Source organism: Camelus ferus, chromosome 9 (genome assembly GCF_009834535.1).
Source record: "Camelus ferus isolate YT-003-E chromosome 9, BCGSAC_Cfer_1.0, whole genome shotgun sequence".
NCBI classification, from domain to species: Eukaryota; Metazoa; Chordata; class Mammalia; order Artiodactyla; family Camelidae; genus Camelus; species Camelus ferus.
Window position 1 is genome coordinate 24,266,620 of NC_045704.1, and position 12,556 is coordinate 24,279,175.

Below are 12,556 nucleotides of genomic sequence, written 5' to 3' on the forward strand. Positions count from 1 at the left end.
GTGGTCTGTTTCTTTCTATAAGCACGTGGTGACTAGACAATGTATTTGCTCTTTGCAGAGGGAAACAGCGGTGAGCCGGGTGCCTTCCCCGAGCCCGTTTATCCTCGTGCTGTGAAGCACAGGCATTTGTCAGCTTAGGTGAAACCCCTGTGCCCGACTGCGGCACTGGTGCTGGGAGGTATCGACTGAGGCTGGGTTCCTAATGCAAAATGCAAAATGAGCATTGAAACATACTGGATAGAATTAAAACATTAGTATTGGCTTTCGGCTCTTGGTTCTCTGGCTCCCGTAATAAATGCAGGGCATCTTAAAAATAAAAGCCGGCAAACCGACAGAAAACAGCCAGACGCCTTTGCCAGACGGGGGGGAGGCACAGACTCTCTCCGCGAGATTCGCGCATTGATTTTCTCCAGTGTGGACTCAGCGACTGTTTCGTCTCTAACTTTGACATAGACTTTCCATTTCTTCTTAAGGAGAATGCTTTTATTTTTACTGCGAGTATATGAAGACACGGTGACACGTGAGATAAATGAAATAATCCCGATTACCACACTGAGCCACGAACAGGGCATCTTAAAACGAAAGTGCCGTGAAAAAAGCGAACACACGTTTACTCTCTGCTCCGCGTGTCACGAGCACGTGGGGCCCGCGCCTGCGCACCGCGGGCTCCGTGCGCTGCGGGGTCGGCCTCCCCCGGGGCGGTCCGCGCCGAAGTTAACAGGAAGCAGCCTCCTGTGGTACGTGGATCTGGGCGCGGTCCTTGGAACCCTGTCCTTTGTCAAATAGCTTTGACGCTCGTCAGAATGCCACGCGTTGGTTCCTCCATGACCCTGGAGGACGTTTAGGTCCATATTTAATCCCAAATTTTGGGACTCAGATTTGAGTCTGGGTTACCGCCCTGTTGCTCACCCATGGGTGGCCCGCTTGGGTCAGGGAAGCAAGATGGCCCAAAGGGCCATGTCCTGGTCCCAGACATTCCTTTATGCTCCCGCAGTTGTCAGTAATCACACCCGAAAGCAAAGCAAGCCATGGCGGTATTTTCTAAGGGGTTTTCATCTCCCCTTCATTTCAGAACATGGCGTTTCAGACGTCCGTCTGGTTTAGAGTCACTGATCCTCGATCCCAGTTCCCGCTGCTCAGTCCCTGCCGAGCCTCGGCCCCGAGAAGGTGAGACGTTGTTAATGGGGGAGGGTGGAGGACGGCCGGAACCTTCCTCTGGCCCCGGTCCGTCCATTCAGCTAGGAAGCCTCCCGGGGAGACAACACTCCCCCAAGTCACCACCACCTGCTCTTCGGTGTCTTGGGCTGGCCGGGGGATGGCTTAGCCTGACAGAACCCAAACGTCTCTGGTTCCTTGTCCTGTCACAAGTCGCCGCGCTGGTAGGCTGCCCCTCTAAGGAGCCAAAGGACCTCGCAGCTAGATTTGCTCTTATGAACCAACAAGATTTCCTTGGCCTCAGAGTCTCATTTATTCCTGGGTCTGAGCCCCCAAGTTTTCAGGATTACGCCTGGCATTCCAGCCATCTCTCTCCAGATTTTATTTCAAGGGTATTACAGGGTGAAGTTCACTGGTGGTGCAGTATGAAGAGGCCCTCTGACCTTGGTCTGGGGATCCTCTGGTTCTGAAGACCTGTGGATAATTTGCGGTGACTTCCCCAGGGGATGGGGGGCGGTTTGGCTCTCTGGTGCGTGCCTGGGTCTGGGTTCTCCAGATCTGGGTGTGAGCGAACAGCTTGGCCGATTGATTAGATTGTTGTCCTGGGGTCTGCAACTTTCCTGAGCCTTGGGCCTGTCTGGGCGAGGTAAATCTGTGACTCTGCAGACACATTTTGAGTGAATCGGTTTCGGCTTTCACAAAATGCTAATGTTGATTTTGTTTATGTCTGGTCGCATTGTTTTTCACTTTAAAATTACAGCTTTAGTACATTAAGCTAATTTCATAATACTGTATTAACTTAATATTCCATAAATCACACATGTCAGATTGCATTGTTACGGATGCACAAAACCCAAATTTACTACTCAAGCTCTCCCAACACATGTATTCATAATTTGCTCCAGCGAGCCTTGTGCCACCATATAGGGTTAAGGAATTACACATTCCAATGCCAGGCACAGATCATGCTGCCCTCTCTCTCTCTGCAATTGTTCTCCATACAAATTGAAACAATATATTTCCAGCCATTTTCATAGTTGTAATTACTAGCAAAAATCGTAATACCATGAACATATTTTAAACACCTGCACTTTTGGTCTGACTCATTTTTTTTTTTTTTTAAGCTGAGCGTTTCCATTTGAATAAGGTTGAGAAAGCTCACTGGTGGTAGCAATCGCTGGGTATCTCTTTTTTTTTTTTTTTCCTGGGAGGAAGATGGTAACTTTTGACTTGGAAGGAAGAGGTAAAGAGACTGGCGGGAGGAACTCAGCATGCATCCTCTCTTGCCATTTCCCCCTCTCCCTCCTTCTCTCTTTTCACCTTGGCAAAAGCGATTTAATTGGAGCCGGATTGCCTTTTACATGCTGCCTGGCCCTTCTGCAAGGGTGCAAAGTTCTGTGCTTCAGCCCGGCTTGCTGGTTCCGGGAACAAAGGGATGCTCTCCGTGGGGGACATGGCGGTGGGCTGGGGCGGTTGAGGAGCCTCTGTTGGGTTTTAAGCACACACTGTCTAATCGGGCTCTGACAAGTCCATTGTAAATCAAAGGTCTGGTAAGTGGGGATGCCAGAAATGTTTGATCTCCTTCCAAGCCTTGAAACAACTTGCTTATTTTTTCTGCAGTTTGGCTCCTCACTAAAATAAAACATTGCGAGATGAATGTTCTGACGGGTCATTGTGTGTCAAGCTGTCACTCTGTAATGGTTACATATTTCAGCTGGATTGAGGTGGTGCCGGCTGGGGGAGGTCTGGGAGAAAGAGAGAGGCAGAGAGATAGGGTAGGGAAGGAGACAAAGAGTAACAAGATTTCTGCTTTCTCCTTGTGGCTGATCTTCATTTAAACCAAACACTTGTCATGTTCAGGGGAAGTTTTATAAATTTTTAATGATATTGGGTACAACTGGTGCTTTGAAATTTGCTGTACTTTAATTTTTTCTTCGTTAGCAAAGGTTCACTAATGCATTGAAGTGCTAAGAGCGTATCCTAGGGATGCCACGATAATTGTGTTGTTAATAATATTGTGGCACTAGTAATGTTCTCCTGGTAATCAAGGCATGAGATTTTTTTTTAATATATTCAGTTATTACACTGCATCTCGTACAAATCATGTCAATTACAATTGCCAGCCTGTGACAGTTAAAATAATTGTATACGTTTTCTAGAATTTTCCATTGGCTTGGCTAATCAAGCTAAAAAAAAAAATCAACACATTATTTGCATTAATTTTGTTTCTAGTCTATTTCCGCTCCTAAATCATTTGTCCATCGACTTCAAAAGGCAGAACAGTAAGTATTTTAATAATAAATATACAAACGCATTCACACCAACCTAATTTAAGAATACGTCTATAGGTCTAGCAAGACGGAATCGTCTGGTGGGAAGGTTTTGTGTGACTGGGTTTATGACTTTCAGCGGTGTGCATGCATGCAGTCTGCTATGGGGTTCACATTGTATACGCTTGGGATATGTGGCATCTGTGTTTATGCAGACAAACCTTGTAAGAACATTCACTCCAGCATTTTCTATTTCTGTATTCCGTCCGTAGTTCTGTCTAGGTCAGGAAAATTGCCTGATTTTGGTCTTTCCTTTTTGGCTTCCCTGAAATAGCTCAATATTCCTCTGCACCAGGAATGATGTATGTAATGCTTTGCGGAACGGCCCTGCAAATTTGCAGCTCAGACACTAGTCTTCCATTCTGTGAGCTCTACCTTCTGACCAGCACCGACTCTTTTCTTTATTTGGAACTCAAACAGCTAAACACTCTGAAAGTCCTGAACACGTGAGACCGGAGGCACACGGAATCCCCTGCAGTGTCTCAGCGCATTTTCCCAAAGCCTGGCCTCTTTCTCTGTCACCCAGGGTCTCTCCTTGTCACAGCCAAGGACGGGGAGGGATTTTGGTGGCATGGAGGCATTTTTGAATGAGGACCCCAAGGTACCCAGGAGCATGGGAGGAGGTGCTGGGAGGCTGGCTGGGGAGCCTTATGCTCCCATTGCGGTTAGGAACAGTGGGTCAGGGACAGGGTGAGGTGTCATGCCCTGAATGACTCTCAGGCAAACCCTGAAGAGTGAGTCAGCCTGGCCTGTCACTCCTTTGGAAAAGAGGATCTGAGAGCAGGCAGGAGCATAGCAATGTCACAAGGAGCCATCCAACAAGAAGGAACAGCGGCTCTTGCAAAATAACAGTGGCAGAGGGATCCGAGGAGTGACAGGTGGATGGGCAGGATTATTTGAGCAATTTTCGGGCAGCACCGTGATATCATCTGGAGAATAATAAATAAGCTTCCCAATTCCTGAGGTCCTCCACCCCCCACCCTTGCTTCTGTCCCCTGCTAGGCCATGTCTGTGGTGTCAGGATTTTGCATGAGGGTCAGTGGCTGCAGGTTCTGGAGGGTCAGGGAAACCAAATATTTTCCCCCCCCTTTTAATGCAATCATATTCTCTTAAACATGGCTTGAACAAATCATCTCTCAAAACGGAGAATTTATTTTTCAACTTTGCCTGGAGGTACAGCAGAGAGAACAGATTTTTTTCCTCTCTCTGGCCCTTTGAGTCCTGACCATGCAGAATGGATGGCTTTAGAACTGTACACGGACAGGAAAATCAATGCGTCATACCAGGAGGCTTCAGGGGTTAGGTTCCCATGTCCATGTCAACAAGGCTATTGGTTTTTTTAATGCTCCAAAGTTATCACTTCCCGCCTGCAAGAGCCACCACTGTGACTTGTGTGGTCAAACCTTAACAAAAGAATTTCCCTTTGCCCACCGCTCGGTGGCATGGAATTTAATTACCGTGCAGGGAGAATTTTTCTAAGTCTGACAATTGAAAACAAACAGGCAGGCCCCCAACAGCTGATGTTCCCAGGGCAGCTGACTGGTGGATTATAAGGGGGTTCACGATCTTGCTGGGGGCTGGGACCCCACCTATGTACCAGGCCTCAGCTCTGTGGTGGGATGGTGAATGAGCTTGGGGTGTCTGCTACCTCTGGATCTTCTGGGGTGCAGCTGGCTGGGAAAGAGGACAACTAACCTTCTTCGGGAAGGTCATCTTGGTGTCTGTTGAAATTTGGACTGTAGAGAGCTGGGACTGTGGGCAGCATTCCTGCTTTAAAACACCACTGCTCTGTTATAGATGCTTCAGTCGGTCAACAGAATTACGTGCCATGAGGTGAAGCCCACGTTGCTTCAGATAATACTTGTTGTCATTAGATTTTAAACTGAGTATCCGAAAATGAAGCTGTGGCTAAGTCTTTGTCAGCTGAATCAGCCCAACACCAGCATTTGGTGTACTGAGCTGGGAGGAGTCCCCGGCCCCCGACAGCAAACCTGTCTACAGACTCAGAATTTCTCAGATTCACCGAGCTCGCAGCCATGCTGGGTCCAGACCTTTCCCGGATGCTGACACCGGGCCAGGCAGACCCCTGTGCCTTCCTAAAGCGACCCTTTGATCTGGTTGCCATCCTCGCCACCCCCTCCCCCATCTGCTTTTCCCCGGGCTGTCCTGTCGGTGGTGACACAGTGCTAACGCCAGGGTGCTGGAGGCCACGGTGAGCATTGCTCACTCACAGCGGGCGGATGAAAAGGCAGTGCAGATGTAATTTGTTTTCAATGGCTGTTTCAAAAGAATAATTGTGGTGACATTGCGGGATCAATATTATAGATTTTTGTTTTCAAGTACACTGTATGTGTGGTGCTAAGGGGAGGCAGGAAATACAACACTGCAGCCTGAATACAATAAAAATGGATTGAGGTCTGCGGGTATGTGTCGGCTGCTAGCCATCACGGGTTTGGAACATCATTGGTGGGATTACCGAGTTTGTCCTTCGGGTGGGTATTTCATGGTGAATGTGTGCACGTTTCCTGTAGTTTTCCTCCTTTGCTTCTTTGGGGACCTGTTTCTTGAATCCGCATAAAGTAACTGGAGATGAGGTTCCCTGACCCCGGGGCTGGGCTTTGCCGGCTACCAGGCGGAGCTGGCCGGGGCTGGCGTGGCCCTGTGTGCTGGAGATGGGGTATTAAGATCTACAGCAGGGGCTGGACGTCTCCACAGGAAAACAGCAGCTTCTAACCCAGGGCAGGCATAGGACGACTCAGGCAGCGGTCAGATACTTCCTCTTCGTGCAGGGCTTCTAAAGGCCAGGCCTCCTCCCAGCGTTTACAGGTCGTGCAGGGAACCAGGGACTTTTGTGATGGTGGGGGCACATGCCAGGCTCCCCTTCGGAATGCCTTAGGCTGCTGCCTCATCCTTGGACAGCACGCTCTTTAGAGAAGCCCTTTGCTCAGGAAGCTTGTCTGAACATAACGACTGTCACTTTGAAACCCATCAGCATCAGGGGAGATGATGAGGCTTCCTGAGTTCAGGTGGGTTCCCTGACTTGCAGCAACTAGACAGAAATGCAGATCCCAGGGTGAACAGCACATGAACAAAGAATTAGTAATGAAGCTGAATAAATGTAATGAGATCTGAAAGAGAGCGTGGTGCCTGTTTTCCCCCCATTCCTTGGGAATTAGCTCTTGAAAGAAATGGAAATTCTGGCAAAATTCCTTTCTGGTTGCTGGCTTCAAATTGTAAATGGAAATGACTTGTTTTGAGGTGAGAGAGTTGTTGGGTAGTCCGCAGGATTCAGAAGGACACCCAGGATGTGAGAATTGGAGCATCAGGTCCAATTGACTCATTTGCCAGATGGGAAAACTGAGTCACGGACCTTCCTGGGGCCCCGCCTGGTCTGCGGGTGAGTTTGCAGAAGCTTTGTACGCTGACTTACAACCTGAAGCCTCCTGAAGCCCATGAACTTGGCCCTTATATGGGCACGTTTTGTTTGGATAGCGCAATATCTTTTTTTGTTTTCTTCTTCTTTAAAAAAATTGAGGACACATATAAAATTGCGAGAGTTCAATACAAACCCAGTTCAGGATTCTTTTGAAAACTCAGAATATCCAACGAGACCGAACCCATATCTGACAGGATGGTGTCTGGCTGGGGTGGGTCCCCACTGCCTGGTTTGGTGGGACACTCCCCCACCCATTCAGCTCAGCCCAGGAAGCATTTGGGTGTGTGGGCTCTGTTGCAGGGACGCAGCAGTGTCCGTAGGACCTGAGACCTTTCTGGAACATTTAATTTGGCAGAGAGGTGATCACCAGGGGTGCATCTCCCTCAGAGTTAGGCTTCCTTTAGTCCTCAGCGTAGAGCAGGAGGAGTGATTATGAACTGATCAGCAGCCTCTGACCTCTAACATCCTATGTTAGCAGTGTGTGTGCCTGTGTGATACAACTGTCTGGAAGAAATAAAAACCGAAGCATCTCCACATTTCAAAATAGCCAGATGTTTACATTCACACTTCCTGAGGATTTTCTTCAATAAACATTCACCAGGCTCCTCACTTGAAGTTCAGACAAGAGGGAACTCCTTCTCTCAACGAGCTCACAGTCTAACAGGAAAGAAAAACACACACACACACACACACACACAAAAACCACACGCATTAACCACTTAAGGTGTAAATGCAGGTATTGTGGCCCAGGTGCTTACTGTGTACTGGGTCCTGCGACAGTCTCTTAAGTCACTGGATGAAGAAAATACCCACAAGAAATAACACTGCAGCAAAAAAGATGGTATTTATGTATTGAGGGATTTGAATCTAGTTTAAGGAGGAATTAGCATCTTAATTTAACAAATGTTTATTGTCAGTTATGAGTTAGGCTTTGTGATAGGTGCTGGAGCTGTAATGGTGAGCAAAATAAACATTAGTTAAACAATGACCAAATGTATAATTCAAACTCATAAGTGTTATAAAGAAAGAGTGCCTTGTGCTATGAGCATGTACGACAGAATGATCTGATCAAGTTTGGGGAAGATCATGGGTCTCTCTGAAGAAGACGTTGGTCTGAGGGTTGAAGAATGGATAGAACAGAAGACCTTTCTGTGCAGAGGAATCAACATGTGCAAAGGCACTGGGGCAGGAGAAATCACGTGTCATACCTAAGGAATGCAAGGAAGGCCGGTGCAGCTGGAACAGAGAAATCGAAAGGGAGAAGTGTGGGCAGAGGACCTGCAGAAATGGATTGGTGGCTGTCGGACCAAACAGGATGTTATGGGCCAGGGTAAGACATTTGGTCTTTGCCCTCAGAGGAATAGGAAGTGAGAAGATTTTAAGCATGTGTGTGTACATGTGGTAACACAAACAAATCTGTCTTTTGAAAGAAGCATTTATTATAAGCCAAGTTTCCCAGGAAACAGATTCTAAGGTTCAGAGATCTGTGTGTAGAACCTTCATTGGGGAAATGCTTTTAGGGGTAACACCTGTACAGAGTCTGGAGTTCCCGATTGGGCAGAGGAGGAAGTTAAACCACAGGAAGTTGCATCAGAGGCCTCAGCAAATCTTATGGAGCATTCTGTGGCTGGAATTGCTCTGCAGAAATGGCCCACATTGAGGCAAGAGGTTGGGGTCTGGTACCCCTACCCCATCTCATCAACCAGCTACTGGGTTGGGCTTCCCCTGGGGAGGGGGTCTGATCTTGGACAAGGCTACTCTCTTCAGCTGAGGACAGTTTCCAAATTACCAGTGCTCTCAGGAGCTAGGATGAGTAGCGCACACAGCCCTGTACAGTCCAGCCCTTGCACAGCACAGATCTCCTCGTTTCGTATGATACGTTTTGTGAGCAGCTCTTTCAGGATCCTGGTTGGTCTTTTTTTTTTTCCCCCCCCAGGGGAGTCTTATAAGGGGAGAAAAGCTATAGTCCCCATCACTGAAGCTGGTCTTTGGCCACATCTGTTACCCATCCTCTCTGTCCTCTACTGGCTATAATTCTTATCCTTGGCTAGCACTTCTGTTGATCTGAGTGACTCATCTGTTGCAATAATCAGACCCTCATCTCTAAAGGGAATGGCCCTCTGGTCACCATGCCCTTTTCCAGTCATGGCTGCTGCAGTCATCCATCTGATTTCAAGATAGGGCACTGGTGACAAGAGATGCTTCAGTAGATCAGCTAGCTGCCTCCATTATATAACAACAGCCCTATCTCTCCTTTCTTTCTTTCTTCTTCTTCTTCTTCTTTTTTTTTTTTTTTTTGTTAAATTTTGGCATAGGAACTCCAAATGAATAAGTGACAGCTGGAGCTAAAAATGTAATGGGACTCTTGCCAGGTCTCCTGCTGGGAGAGTTCTTGGTCTGGGTATTGGCACCTCTAGATCCATAGAACTAGCAAGCCCCAAATTCCCCAGGTCCCCAGCAAGCACCATCCCCTGGGAAGGATGGTGAGTGGGGCCACTCTTGCTTCCACATCTGGTGCCTGACCCAATGTGCTCTACCTATCAGGACACAGAATCATGTAAGTTTCATTGCTTTCGCGTGTGTACTGAGTCCTGGAAAAGGATATCCTGTTCTTTCAGGATATTGCCTCCAAGTTGATGCCTGGGCTGAACCTTCCAAGGGTCATTCTATTGCTCCATCAAGCTGAAAGCTTCCTTGGTGGTGTGGGAGGTGACAGAACCAGTGGATCTCATGGTCAGATTCCCACTGTCACACCTTCTGTGATATACAGTGGGTCCCTTGATACAATACAACAGCATGTGAAATCCAATTTCGGTGCAAACCCTTGGATAGGAGGGCTAGCTAAAGTCGAACTCAGGCAGGAAAGGCAAATTCTTATCCAGAATATGTCTCAATTATAGACGAGTTGAATTACTGCCTTTTCCAGGGTGGAAGGCATTCAATGAAATCAAGCTGCCCCCAAGTCGATGGTTAGCCTTCTTGTGGTATGGTGTCATGTCAGGGACTCAACGCTGGTCTCCATTGCTGGCAAGTTGGACATTTGGCAGTGGTAGCAGCTAGGTTAGTCTTAGAGAAGAGGACCCCTTCATACTGGAGCCATATATCATCTTTGGGCTACCATGTCTCTAACTCTATTCATGAGGCTGTTGTCCCAGCACAATGGCCAGTGACAGAAGCTGGCTGACATCACGTGGCTGAGTCGTTCGTTCTACTTACTTAGTGCTTCTCCCGTGCTTCCTGGTGGACATTGTCCTGTGATACAAAGATCGTCTTGGTTTGTGCCTTCCCGTAGATCCATTTATGTGCTTCTTTCCCAGAACTCTTTGTAGTCTTCCAATGATCCTGTTTCCAGACTCTTGAACAACCAGCCAAGCCATTTGCCACCGCCCACGATTCTCTACATATTCTTATGTCACGACACTTCTTTTCTGTGCAGAGTGAATTACCAGGTTTACTACTATTGGGAAGATTCTCCATCACTGTGTGGGGTTGTATTGTAGCTGCAGTCTATTTGAAGCTTATGTTCATGAACTGACCTGAAAACTGAGCTCAGCCTTTTTCCTTCTTCATCCGCTGGTCCTAAGCGTACCTGTGGTACCACAGGTGTTCGCTGAGGGAGCGATGCTGATGCAGCAGTGGTGGACGACCCAGGGCCTGGGCTACCGGCTCGTGCAACTCACCTGGGCCCTGTGGCCCTACGTATGCCAATCCTGGATGAGATTCACCCATCTTACAATGGAATGCTGCTGGGTCTACCCAATCTTATGACTGTGGGTCTAACAAAACCCAGTTCACGACGGGCAGCTCTGACTGCATGGTAATTTGATATTCCTCAGGCAGGCAGTTTGTCTGTACCTGGGCCCAGGTGTATACCGTGAGTTGTTGGCGGTGGGACTGGTGGTTTTCACACCTGTAATTCCTTCCCACTTAAACTCTGCATAGTCTTTTCCCACCTCAGCTACCTCTAATAACACTCCGTCTTCCAGCTCATGGATCCTGGATCCTGGACTCACCACAGAGCCCTTTCCTGATCTGGGCCCCTCTCAAAGTCAGAAGACTTTCCTGTTGCTCAGCAAATGGATTGGAGCTGTATTCCGAAATGTGGAATAACTGCCTCTGGAACCCTGGGGTGGAGGCAAACTGACAGTGTTTTTCATTTGTGAGAAATGTGAGAGGCAGTAATTTGTCCTTCAATTTGGATGGGATGTTCTGGTATGTCTTTGGCCATTGGGCCCCTACAATCTTCATTGATTTGGTGGGTCTCTGAATTTTCTTAGGGTGTATCTCCTACCCTCTGGAGTGCATTTATCTCACCAAGATTGTCTGCAGCCATCCTTCAGGGTCTGCCTGATTTTTGTGGCAGTCAGTCTGGTGAATTCAGTGAAATATGACAGAGGCCACCACCTTTTTATCATAGACATATTGACCACGTTGACTGATTCATAAACAGTTTCAGAGGCTTCCCTTTGGCCTTCTGTACCATGGTGGTTCTTATCCGAAGGTCCCAAGAACCAATTTAGAGATTTAACCAACTGCCAAGGGTGTCCATTCCAATTAGGCGTTCTGGGCACTTGGAGATTACCATCAGGTGGACCTCAGTCAGTGCTGGGTCTGGACCAGGATTTCATTTTTCACCTGGATCCACTCGTGCACGCTCGGGGCAGCTTGCTGGGGAGCAGGCAGAGTGAACACAGAGAGAAATTGGAGGTGTGGATGCGGAGGGGCTGGGTCTGATTTGGGTCTCAGTCTGAGGAGGCTGCAGAGTTTGATGAAGTGGCCTGGGGTTTCCCAATGTGTGGGACCTATGAATGGTATTAAATAGAATAAGGATATGGTATTCAGTTAGACCGAATCACGAGGTAAGTTACTCCTTTTTCAATTCAGCATGTTTGAATATTTGCTGTGGTTCCAAAATGCACAGGTTGAAACCTCTTGGGTGGGAGTTGAGATAAATCTCACATACAAATGTGGCCAGGAAATTGGCTGATTTTTCCAGTATTGTCTTCCTTTCACTCTGTAGTAAGACTTTTCCCCTTATCCGGAGACAAGAAACATTAGGTCAGCTTCCTGCAGAGAAACTAATGATCTTATTTCTCCAGCCTAGTCCCCACCTTGGAGATGTTTCCACCTTCTGGTTCTAATGACATATGTGATGGTGTGAGCTGGGAGCTCAGGGGAGTCACCCAAATCTCTCCAATCTCAACAGGGGAGAAAGAGTTCACCCTCTGGTTCTGAATATTTTTATTTCTGTGTAGTAGAAAATGCTTTCTAGGATTTAAATGGACTAACTGCTGGTCGCTCTTGGGTTGGAGTGTTGGTTCTAAGCTTGGCATGTTCTCTATGCTATCTTCAGTTTCTTTGCTCAGTTTAGCATAGGGACCTATCTCGTTGAACTCATTTATTTCATGCTGGAGGTCAAAAGGGGAATAACCTTGGAACTCAGGGCTTTCTGATCAAGTTTTTTTTGACTTGGGTAAGAAATCCTAAGACCATGTACTAGTTTTCTGTTGCTGCTATACCAAATTACCCCAAATTACCTAAAACTCCGTGGTTTAACACAAAATTTACAACACTGCAGTTCTGTTGGTCAAAAGTCCAACCCAGGTCTCACTGGACTGAAATCAAGGCGTTCCTT

The 12,556-nt window shown here is 47.5% G+C and overlaps 1 long non-coding RNA gene across 1 annotated transcript in view; it reads left to right on the top strand.

Annotated features, from left to right (window-relative positions):
* The first annotated feature begins 615 nt into the window (after nucleotides 1-615).
* The window catches only part of LOC116665717, a 75,935-nt gene continuing 63,994 nt past the window's right edge, over nucleotides 616-12,556 (top strand). The window contains exons 1-2 of the long non-coding RNA XR_004322365.1: nucleotides 616-737; nucleotides 1,073-1,167. This is a non-coding gene — a long non-coding RNA (uncharacterized LOC116665717). The remainder of the gene's footprint in view (nucleotides 738-1,072; nucleotides 1,168-12,556) is intronic.